Here is a 12,523-nt window from a genome sequence, read left to right on the forward strand (position 1 = left end):
CGGAGCACGCTTCCCCCAGTTACGACCTTTGCCGACATTGCGCCGGCCTTTTGGTGAAGCTGTGGTGGCACAGGGCAGCTGGCTGCAAAGTGATTTCCTGGACTAGCCGAGTTCAGGCTCCGTGGAGGTGCAGCATCCGCCCCATGTTCGCCTGCCACTTCAGTGCTGAGACACCGCATCAGCTTTCCCCTGAGAGAGGGAGAAAAAAATAAAACCCAGATGGACTCACGGAGCAGCTACTGATGGCCAGAAAAGCCGAGGCTGCTTTTGCAGGCTGAAGCAGGTAGGCTCTAGGCAAGGCTAAACAGAAATCAGGAGATCATCACTGCATCCTCAAGCCTTGCTTCAAAGCTGGGGTTTTAAAGCATTTTCAAGTTTGAAGGAGACCTTTTTTTTTCCTGTGCAAACAGAAGGGGATAAACCACCATCAGCTGACATGAAAATATATTTTCCCAATAGTCCCGGTGGCTCACATAGGCTTGGGTGGCAAAAAAGTTCCTGTTCAAGGTATCTGGAAACACCTTACAATGTTCAGGCCACTAAAGCTGGTTTGTAGACAGCTATTGAATCAGCCTCGCTCGCAGTCCCACCTTCCCCCTGCAGCCCTCACTTTGAAAATGTCATATTCATAAATGCACAAAATCTGGGAGCCTTCTCGTATTGCTTCAAAAGAAATCCTCAGGGAAAGGCCTTTCTCTAGTGCTTTCTTACCTACGTATTTACATTTCAGTGAAAAAACTGTACAGGTCACCCAAACCATGAACTTTGCCAATCACACTGCTGCTCTAGCGTTCGCTTGAAATCGAGTTTTGCTTTCAAGTTCAGGATGAGACAATTTTCTCTTCCTGCACGCAGCTGCCAACCGCTTCTTGAGCCTTCTCAAGCGCGGCACGTTTCCTTTGCTGGGAGAGGGGAATTTTCACTTTTCAAAGCACCAAGCCCCTCTCTGCACCCCAGTCTATCCCCTGGTTACTGTATACAGCCTCTGAGAAGACCAAAAAAAATGCGAAATGCTAACTTGTTTGGCCCCTTTGTATTCCTTTGGTTGCTTTGTTCATTAACTGTATGTGTCTAAACCTTCCTTTCCTCCCCAGAGCAGGCAGGAGTTAACATTAGCACTTAACATTAGGAGTTAACATTAGCACTGCAAAAGGGAGCCCAGCTTCTGGTTTGCTTCCCTCCTCACTCCCCCGTTCTGAATAAATCAGCGCCAGTGATTGCCACTGACTGTCCTTTGCAAAATGAGAGCCCTGCTAGTCTTTAGAGACTTATGCCTTCTTATCTTTTTTCTTTTACTTTATTTTTATTAGCACAGTAGAGCTGGCACATGCGCCGCGCTGCGCTGTTTCGGCTTTGCAATACCGCTTTCATGTGCATGCAAATAGAGAAGGTATCACAGCTCCCGGAGAGCCAGGGAGGAACTGAGTCATACCCTTGAGAGAAGTCTTCTTTAACTCAATGGTTAACCAATGATGCTGAGCAACTCAGAGATTACAGGCTTATAAACATGTAAGAAACTGTGTTTATAAATACGTAAGAAATTTTAAAGTGCAAATTTATGTAATTATATAGGCTATAGATGGCACATAACCCAACATATAATTAATGGCTATACAATTATGCACAAGTATATAATTTATAATGATGGCATTTGTAATATAAACCCCCATTTATTATATATATGTAATATAAACAATTCAGAAATTTTATAATAAAAATTGTACTTGGTAAAGCCAGCTATGAGCTTTCTCTGCAATTCTAGAAAGTACTTTTTGCTTGAAATCTACACAATGCAGTTAAAATCTAGTTTATAGCTTCAGCACATTCAACGTGCAAAAATTTTGCCTATAAGCAAGCGTTTCCAGAAGCAACGTGTCTGGGCCTTATTGTTTTGCTCCTCAGACAGGAAAAGTATTGTATTGCGGGCATCCTCAGCAGCTGCCCTAGCGAGGGTGATTCGGAGATACAGGCTTCAGGAGTCCTGCTTGTCACAGTAATTTCTCCTAAGCTGCTGCGATTTACCCAATTTGAGAACGTGCCATAGTGCAAGTGTAAAGCAAAACACAAAAAGAAAGGAAAAAAAAAAAAGAAAGAAAAATAAAAAGAAAGAAAAAAAGAAAAATAGAAAAAAGAAAGAAAAGCACTTCAAGCTTTTCATTTTTAAGCGGTTTTCTTCATTTTGTTACTTTGCACATTTCTTTGCACCTCTCTTTATCACATTGCAAAGCAGCCAGACTTGCCTCACATCTATGCTAGTGGCAGAGGAGCAGAGCTGAGCTTTGATGTTGTGCTCTGGATCGGTGTAGCTTCACGTGGGGAGGAAAACAAACCCTCAACCGTTTCTGGTAACTAAATTCCATCCTCAGGGTGTAAGTGCTTGGCTGCAGAGGACAGCAGGGGACATGAGGAGGGAAGGAGCAGCACTGTGCCGTTCCCACAGCAGCATCACTGCAGCGACACCACAAACACGCAGACTTGTTTCCTACACCTCAGCTATCGAGGGGCTTTGATTTGGGAGCATCCATGTAGGGCCAGGAAGCCCCACAAGTTAAAAGAGATTTTTTTTTAATGCAACCTGTTACCTCTCAGTAGAAACGCCGTTTTTAGAATCACAGAAACCACAGACACCAATGTCATGGTGAGCTGCCTCTGGTCTTCATCTTATGGTCTCAGGTGCTGGTTTACTGCAGGACCATACAGATGGGGGAAAAGATAGTAGAAAGCAGGGAGGAGAAACTCTACAGTGAATTACATACATCTTTTGCACAAAATACAGCTAGTTTATTCACAGCTGTAGTACTCTTACAGTCTGTGTGCTTGCTCTCTGTTATATACGATACAGAACAAAATAATACTTTTAAAATGTTAGGGGCGAAATTAACAAATACACAGAACATTAAGGAAGAATCTTTTTGTGGGAACTAGAACTAGAGCTTTACCTAAACTGATGGAAGCTGGAATCCTGCCTATCATGCTGACAAGAAACATGGGAGCATTAACCATATCTGATAGGACACCAAGGCTGTGGACTACTCCACGCCTCGCTGGTGTTACTATAACTGCATGTTCCTTTGGAGTATGTATTTCAACTGCTGTAGTTTACGCATGATTATTACTGAGCTGGATACCAACAGCCCCCTCGCCTGTCTGCTTTATGTGCTTACACTGAAGTCCTGCCTTGGCGACTGGCTCCCTGTGGACGTTAGCTACTACAGGCTGGGGGCTTATTTTAGGGAGGAACAGCCCACGCAGTGTTCACAGCATGAAAGAAAAAGGCATACAGAAGTTATCCTGGTTTCTTCCCTTTCCTTCATTCCGCGTCACTCCTCTCAGCTGTCTCATCCTTCTCTACTGAAGCCCTCTGAAAGATGATGGATGATGCAGAGCGCTCGCACGTGCGGCCATCCCGTCTACGTGAGCACATCGCTGTGCTCCTTCCCAAAAGGACTTCGGGTAGCGAGCAACGACAGCCAAGTCCCCTCCGCAGTTTTCAGCCCAACCAAACCCGAGGACTCTGCACGACCCAGGTTGTTACAGGGCTTTCACTAGACCAAGGGGAGCGGTTTGCAAGCCCAAACTGTTGGCTCTGAGCTGGGGACTCACTGGGCACCGGGGAAGATGTTGGGATCCAGCTGGGCAGGCATCTGCCCGCCGCCGCAGCCAGCCCTTCCTCTCCTGTGCCTTCTGAGGCCCCTTTAAAAATCTTTCAGGGAGGCAGAAGAAAGAAGAACAATTCTTACGCCACAGTTTACTTGTCCCAGTATCTTGACAACCCCAGGAATTGTTCTGACTAAAAAAAAAAAAAAAAAGGCTTTGATTCACTGGCTTGATAAATTATTTTTATCTAGTGCTTACACAAAGTTTCCTCTAAATTTTGTATGTTGAAATTGTAGCAGCAAATGCAGTCTGTTACAGCTTCAGTGGCATTCCAACTCTCCATCCAAAGAGCTTTCATTACTAATGTTGGCAGGGAAATGTCTAGGACTGGATAAAAATGCACAATTCAGTGGCTGCAGAAGTTACCATTTAACCAGAATTAGATGACTGCGTGACGTGCTTTTTGAACCCTGCATCTACCGCCCTCTCAATACATGTATTTCTTTTTTCTCTTCTTTGAGGAAGCCATCTGAAAGCCATCTGAAGTGCGACTTGAGACAGGCAGACACACAGGGGGATGATACTTGGTGAACCTATTTTTTCACATGCTACCTGAAAACTAGGATTTATTTGTTGTGCACATCGAAGAAGCTGATGACTGCAGCACTGGCTTGAGTTGAGAAGGCTGCCCTGTGCCAGGGTTACTATTATATTATTACCTAAAGGGTACTTCTCAGTGTTAAAGCAGCCACACTGTTTGCTCTTTTAAAATACGTATCTGGGGACGAGGGATGGGCTCCAGTGTTTTTGTGTCCAACCCCAAGGCTCCGCAATAGCCTGCAGGTCACAGGAAGCAGCAGGTTGGCAGAGAGGTGTGCAAGTGAGCTCCCTTCGTTCTTCAGCTCACTCTCCTCATTAAAAACCAGCTGAAACAGCATTTCACACGTGTGTGCACGCAGCCAAGCTGTACGCATCAGGGCTGGGAGAATGGTTTTACTCCATTAGCCGCACTCTCTGACAGACTCCCACGCAGCAGTGAGGGAGTTCAAGGTAAATCATGCTTTTCGCAGAAAAAATCCTAAGCAGCACACCGCCACAGCAACCTCACGTATAGAACCGGAGAGGCTAACACAAGGGACCTTTACCGGTACCTCTCGTGCATGTTAGAGCATGCACTGTGAACATGTGGTTTCTGGTTTGAGGTGCTACAATTAGAGCGGGGGAGAGCAAAGCAATCAGTGTAGGCTCTCACCTCTCGCACTAGGTGTGTATTAAACACATCGAAATTAGCATGCTAATTATCCGTGAGAAAAATGGCCTGTAAAGCCTCCATCCCTGTCTTTTCTGGAGGTGGGGGGGAGGGAGGGAATGTACTTTCCATCAACTTGCTAGACGTTGCCTATATCTCACAGTATTCAACTTTTTTTTTCCCTTTTGCAGATTTCTAACAGGTTTTTCAACTTAAGTGCAAGCCACTGCTTTGCAGACGTAGGACTCTGAACAAAAGGCTTACGTTTCTTCATTCTCCTCTCCGTTTTCCTTGCAGTCATTGGCAGATCACTGAAGGTCCACGGGCTGAGGACGGCAGTGCTATGTTACAGAGCAGTCTGAGCCGGCGCCCGCCCAGGGGCAGCCCAGGGTACCCTCCCCACAGCGGGCTCCCGGCGCACCCCTGAGCTCGCTTCCAAAGCCGGGAGCCGGCGAGTGCCCTCATCTCGGATGCCACCACATCGCGGTGGAGAACCCACGTGGAGAACCAGGAAAGCTTTACTCACATAGTCCCTGGTTCCCCAGGGCACCCCGTATACCCTTGGCGAGGCGTACCTTTGCTAAGCAGCTTGCCTAGGCAGTCTTGTGAAAGAAAACAGGGTTGGGAGACAGGCAGATGGGTACAGAGAGAGAGCGCGAGAGTGCGTGTGTGTGTGTGTATTTGGGGGCCAGGGGTTGTGCAATCTTCCCCACATGCAGCTGTGACCTTGTCCTCGCCTATTTAGATGTCGTTCTTGGGCTCATGCCCTGCTTACCCAGTAAAACTGGGTATGATTTACTAGGTGTTGGCCTTAAACAGGCTGTGCAAAATAAATCTTGAGGTTAAGGCAGTTCTCATCCCTGGTCTTTCTCCCTCCCCACCCTTGTTCATGGGAAATAACTTACAGCGTAACATCTTGATCTGATGCTTCTTTCATGATCTCGTCCTTGCCTGTTTTGTGACCTGTACCTGATGCTGCATAGAGGCCTCCAAGAGCAAAGACTGCATTTGCCATGCCACAGTGCTGGTGTCTTATTAACTGTATTACGCTTCTGCAACGTGAGTTTAATAAACTGAAATGCAAAAATATTTCTCTACCGTTTAACAAGAGAAATTGCAAGCTGTGGTAATACAAGGTCTCAATTGTTATCTGTGATTTCAGCATCGTGAGATTTACTATTTGCACATAGGTTAATTCACATACAAAGACGCTGAGCGGCGCAGAAGAGATTGATTTTGTGCTTACTGGATTCACTGTCAGCTTCCAGATAACACAGAAAGCTGGGAAGGCTGCTTTGGCCGGTGAATTGGAGGAACTAATTGGATACGCTCTTTCATCAGGAAACAGCGTCCAGTTCTGAGCATCACACTTTGAACAAGCAGCTGAATTTTAATCTGGAGAGAGTTCATAAAACCACCGACCTCAGGGACCCTGAGGGAGTGGATCTCATCAGAAGCTGCGGGTGATGCACAAATCAAAAGCTACAGTATAAACGCAAAAGAATATGCTTTTTCTGAAAGCCCAGGAGACTCCAAGGGCCCTAACGGAGTAAGTTCTTGCGAACTCGATGCAAAAACCCCAGCCACCATTAATGCCCCCACGAAGCAGTCCTGAGACTGCTCTGACCTACATTGCTCTACCAGCCGTGCTCCAGCTTCAATTAGGCTCCGCAGAAGGGAACAGGCAGCCCTCGGCTCTCGCAGCAGCAACGGCCGAGGCAGCATCATTAGCAGGTCTGGCAGCCCACAGAGAAATAATTACGCGCATTATGAAGCAGCGACAGCAATGGCAGGCTCAGAAGGCAGTCCCATAATCAAGTGAACGTATAGATAAGAACAATAATAGCATACAGTAACTCAGAGGAAAATAACAAGCAGGTTATTGAAATATGCTTCAAGGAGTAGAAAGATCAACTCAGACAGGAGGGAATCAAAGTGGCATTTCTTTTGATTGAAGTTCAACCCCAGCTATAATCTATACATTCAGGGTTAGGTCCAATTCAGACTACCAACAGAAACCCCCCACCCGTCACCACTTCAGCTAGATCACTTCAGACCTCAGCTTCAGTAGAAATATTTTAAAATGTGAAATAGCATTCCAAATGCGTTCAAAAGTGAATTTTTCTTTAAACCATTTTTGGGTTGCTAAGCAAAAGATGTAGAAATCGTTCTGATTGAACCTTAGACCCAAGGGGCAGAATGATAATTTAAATATTGATTCCCCCCCCAGTTGTCACGAGTCACTGAACCTGTCTGAATTATGCCACATTGAAATGTATACTTTATAAGGGATTTTTAAAAGTATTGGTAGTCTTCAGGAAATGAAAAGTTTTAACATACTGGAAGTTATATATGAAAAACCAGTAGCATCCCTTTAACGTTACAGCTGTGGCCTCATCAGCTGCACTTGATAGCAAGTTGCACAGGTTTTGATTTTGGGGTGAGATACAGCATTTTATGCTAAACCCTGAAGCCCATCAGGTTTTGTTGTATCCCATTTACAGTTGATCCTTCTAGACAAACGTGCAGCAAACCTTTAGAAAAAAGGAATAGAAAATAGCGGTGTCCCTGTAGACTTTCTGGGTGCAGGTATGCCTACACTCCTCTATAGATATGTGGACATTTACTGCTTGCTTTCCTCTCCTCCCCTCCCCCAAAGTAAGCATCACACACTTAGATGTCATGTTTTTTAATTCCTACAATTCCAACAACCAGGGCAGGACCTTTCCAGCAATGGGGCTTTTTTCCCTCCTAAGTATTGAGGAATTCAATAAATAAAATAAAATAAAATTAAAAAAATCTCTGTTTCGAGTTCAGTCAGTTGGATAAAATTCACATCATCCCCTATCAGCACGTCTGGAAGCTGTAGGCGGATTGCAGGACACTGGACGCGTAACAGATGCTCAGCTAACCTGCGTATGGGCACCGGCTATACATCCAGGACGCCCGCACCCATTTCTGCACCCAGGCTGCTGGGCTGCGTGAAGTCAGACCCCCTTCCACAGGACCTGGATTAACAAGGAGGACTTTACGACTCAAAGCAGAAGAGATGGTGAATATGAAAACAGCGATTCCGGTTCAGTGAGAGTTCACGTAAAACGCTGGTTTAAGTTTTCAGGTGGAGCCAGACGCGATGCGGAGTCACGCCCTTTTCAGAAGGAAATGAATTTGCTGGGGTTCGTGAGGCTGCGCCGAGCAGCCGTCCACGCTCGGGACATGGTGTGAAGGTTTGCAGCGGCATTTCCAACTTCATTCAGCTCTTGCTCACCCTCAGGACAAGCTGGTGGCATCTGAAAGGTGGGGAGGAAATGGCCAGGGCTTTTGTTCTGGTTTGGGTTTTTTGTTTGTTTTTTTTTTTTGTGCTATGGCAGATGAAAGCTTTTCGCAGCGCACATAACTAGCTGTCCCAGCAGCGTGGTTTCTGTGCTTCAGATGGCTTCCTGTGCGCTGCCACAGCCCCTTAATTTCTCTGCGTTAGTGCCGAAGTGCTTGCCATGCAGCGAGGATTTTTGTCAAAAACAAATGAAGTTTCAGTAAGCTGTCAGGAATCAAATGCCAGATGGTACAGCAAGAGTTATTTTATGATAACATATTGGATCATTTAGGTCAACGTTAAGCTCCTTTATGCCTTTTGTTATTCTGTTCCAAAACGGGTCTCATAATATTCCCAAAGCATAATATACTGTATCAGAGCATCAGTCCTATTGAGTTGCCTCAATAAAAAACTCAGACACTAGTTAGGATCAGATTCCGCTCTATTAAAATAGTCTGAGTTGTGCTGGGTTTATGCTGTTGCAGCTTTGAAACGTAACACAGAAAACAGTTTCATTTATATAGCACCAAGACCGTGCACAATAGGTTTCACAAAGCTTAATCAGCTCTTTTCTGGATAATTTCTCTATTGTTTCCTGCTGTAGAAAATAAGTTACATGTACGAATGGCTCTTGCAACTCCACAGATAAAAGGTAAACAGCATTTTTATGATGCCTTTGATTTATTCACCAACAATATGTTTACTTGCCAAATTATTATGCAGTAATAATTATTATACAGCAGTAGGCCCATCTAGCCAATTTAGTCTTTCACTACTATAATTATAATATATATCTATGTATTTTCTATACTAATCTGAAACACTGAACCCAAAGAGTATCTGTGCAGGTCTGCTATGCTAAGTTAAAATTTTCCCAGTGGAAAAAGATATCTTTCAGAGTATTCACTTTTTTTTTTTTTTTTTGCAATTGCTTAATTATACGCAATATATTTAATGCCATTCTAGATAAAATATGCAGCTTGAAACCAAGCATACAATCTGGGCCTTCAAAAGACACGGGTACCAGACAGTGCTGCTTTGAATTATATGATAAAACGAGCTACAAGCACTTTCAAGCTCCTAATACAACTGCTTCTCGTTTACCACTGACATTGTATATAAAGAGAGGCGTGAATGCATCTTCTTACATTACCTCCAGAAGAGTGAATCCCTTCTGTGTCTAAAAAGCAGATGTTGCATTCTTTCACGTGACGTGAAATTCAGATGACCCTGTATCTTTTCTGGTTGGGAGCCTTCGGGGAGAATAAAGAAGAGTTTTGCTTGTTTAGTTTAAATCACCAAATGTTTATCTAGAAAGTAACTTCTTTCAATATTTAAAATAAGCTGAGTCCCAAGTGGTGAAATACAATTCCCCAAACTTGCATGGTATTTGGTGGGTTTTCACAGCAATGTTAATTCAAGAGTGATTTGCATTACATCCGTTCTCTCTTCTACGCATCTGCATCAATGACTTAAACCTCCGAGAGGCTGCACGTGTATGGATGAGCGCCAGGGAAATGCTTACTCACACAGCTGGAGATGCGCTCGGTATTCTTCAGGTACCTCCTTTTGCTTGCATTGCTCCTTTCTGAGAACTCATTGCTTGTTTCTACAGTGTCCCAGTGAAAAAATACTGAAATTACCTGGCCTGACTAGGGAAACACATTCATGTGGTTCAGCCATTTTTCATCTGTGCCAGACCTCAAAGAAAGGTGACTTCAGCAGGGCTGAGATGTTCTAGGACTGACATTGATTCAGGGAAAACAAATCCTTAAAATAAATAAGTAAATAAAAATCAGTGAGATTATTCCATGATATTTAAAGCAAATAATTAAACTTGTAAAGTGGATTACAGGGAAATTCCAGCTAGAACAAACCTGAGGAGTGCCTCGTCCAACCTCTGGCTCAAACCAGGGTCAGCTGTAAGGTCAAGCCTGCTCACTCAAAGCTTTAAATGTCCTTGATATGGCATTTTAAATAGGTCAATAAAACATTCTTTAGTGGCTGCACTAATACCCAGCTACCCCATCTATTGTCACTGAAAACACTACAATTGTAAACCTTGCCAGCAGATACCGCTGCAGTAAAGTTGTTATAAAATATGTAGAAGAGTCAAGATGAAGACCTTTTGTTCCTTGCGTATGTCTTGGTACCTACCCAGCAGCTTCACAGAATTACTTAAATCAGAAGCTGGTCAGTGGAATAAAATCCCACAAATCCCGCCCCACCACCACCCCTCCCAGGGGTCTGAGTTTTCTTGGGTTTAGCACAGAAACAAAACCACAGCATTGCAAAGCGTGAAGGTATTGCTTGACGCAAGCAGAAAGGCCGGGCGTGGCAGATGCTGATCACTGCGTTTAACCCACCCTGGTAAATGCTGAGGCATACAACGAGGGGCACGATAGAAACCTCAAGAAACAGCCACACTTGGAGCATCCTGCCTGCCGTTTGCGCTGCCTGAATCCTCGGAGACCTGCTGGTGCATCCTGAAGCATCTCAGCTCCTTCCATAAGGAAGGGACTAGAAAAAGGGCTTGGGTTTCGGTTTTGGTTTTTTGTTGTTCTCTTTTTGAAGCTTTAGCATAAACTGTTGCTTCTTGATACAAGAAACCTGGCCAGGCACAGGCATCAAAAGCCAGCAATCAGCAGGAACCAGCAGCCATGTCTAGGGAAGATCAGGCTCCACCTCAGCTGGAGTATTTTCTTGGTCAGGTCTCTGGCTCTCAGTCTCTGAACATCCTCACACTTTTCAGAGAAGGAACGAGCAGCGCTATTGCTAGCAAACTAGCCGGATGATACGAGCCTGTCCTTGAAGAGGCTGTGGGAAAGCAGTGGAAGAACCCATCTGTTTTTCTTGGCCTACGTTAGAGACAGTTACTCCGTGACAGGAGAAGCCTAGCTGCAGCAACACTCCTACCTGCTTCCAGTTAGGCAGCCTGAGAAGTCTGATAAGGCTCAAAATGCCCTGCTGGGGCTTGACAGTGGTGGCCTATGACTTATCCAAGGAGCAGCTTACCACAGCAGCAAGGCAGGCAACACCACACCCCAACGTCCCACAGCTGCCCGAGGATCTTGACTTTATTTTTTTTAAGTGAAACTTATGGTTACAAAGGCACCATAAAGGAGGTGGGAGGGAGACCATGTACTGTGGGTCATGTACTGTAAGAAAGGTTGAATGACATGGAGTGGGACCTTCAAATCACAGAATAATTAACATATCACCGCTTCTGAGGACAGTTATGCTGGGCACAGGAAGGCAAGAAAACACATTTATGTCTTTATTTAGAAGGGGGAATAGGAACGAGGCAGACATTTAAACAAAAAACACAGCATCCGTGCAGTTCCTGGACATCCTATGAACTAATGGAGCCCACTAGCTTCTGAAAGAGATGGAGAAGGACACAGGAGAAAAGCACTCTCCTACCAGGAAGAGAGACAGAGAAGCCTCCCCTGGGCTCTTGGTTTCTCCGAAGGGAATTTCTCCACGCACAATGCCCTTGGGGAAGGAGGTATGCCCACAGGAGTCCACCCCTTTTTTAATGAGTCTCTTTTCCTTTGTAATCTCACTGATCTGAAGTTGGATGATAGAAACCTACTTATGTAGCACCCAAACCACCAGCTACACAGCAGTCAGGGAACTGAAACAAATTCCTTGGGAGAAAAAGAGCCAAAAGGAAGAGCTCCTTGAGTAACTGTGGCCCCAATGGCCACGTATTGCCAAGCCACAGCCTGAGATGAAGCCTTCATCCTCTGGAGATGCCAGTTTCTTTCCATTGACTATGATGTAGGCTGAGTAGTTTAGAGTTGAAGGTCTAACCCAGGTGTGAAAATGGAGATGGTGCATATCATTCCTGAAGCTGTAGGTTTCCTTTAGGGCTACCAGCACTACCCTTGGGAATTAACACTCCTGATCTCCTGTTCCAAGAGGCAGTGATTTCTTCCAGCTGCGCTTGGGAAAAGAAGATGCTTCAGCACCACTCCCAAGGTGCTTCTCTATCTCTCTGTGGACAGAGCAGACTTTTAGGGAGCCTGCAGCTGGCATTTGTTCTGCAGCAAGGTGCTGAGGATGCAGTAGCTCCCCAGCACGCACCACTGTGTATTAGCACCAACATTCAGCTAAACAAATAATATTCCCAGGCTCCTATCAGCGACAACTCTAGCTTTACTAGGTCCCCAAAGCCTTTCTACCTTACCAGCCTCAAACTCTACTGTACCATTTGTACATCTTGATTCTGAACACATTGGCGGGATTAGCAGCTCTCCACAAGGCAATTTCCTGTGAACTTAGATTAATTGTATGTTTAGGGCACATGAATGTGTTGCCTCATGTCAGGAAATAACATAACTCAAACCGCAGAACCAAGA

General features: G+C 44.9%; 1 long non-coding RNA gene across 1 annotated transcript; it reads right to left on the reverse strand.

Moving 5' to 3' along the window:
• Positions 1-7,672: 7,672 nt before the first annotated feature.
• LOC140650293 (uncharacterized) lies at positions 7,673-10,411 on the reverse strand. Its single transcript, XR_012041914.1, has 3 exons — positions 9,803-10,411; positions 9,313-9,412; positions 7,673-8,384 (listed from the first exon to the last, which is right to left on the reverse strand). It is a non-coding gene; the product is annotated as an uncharacterized lncRNA (long non-coding RNA).
• Positions 10,412-12,523: the final 2,112 nt, after the last annotated feature.

This window comes from Ciconia boyciana, chromosome 3 (assembly GCF_034638445.1).
Source record: "Ciconia boyciana chromosome 3, ASM3463844v1, whole genome shotgun sequence".
NCBI lineage: Eukaryota > Metazoa > Chordata > Aves > Ciconiiformes > Ciconiidae > Ciconia > Ciconia boyciana.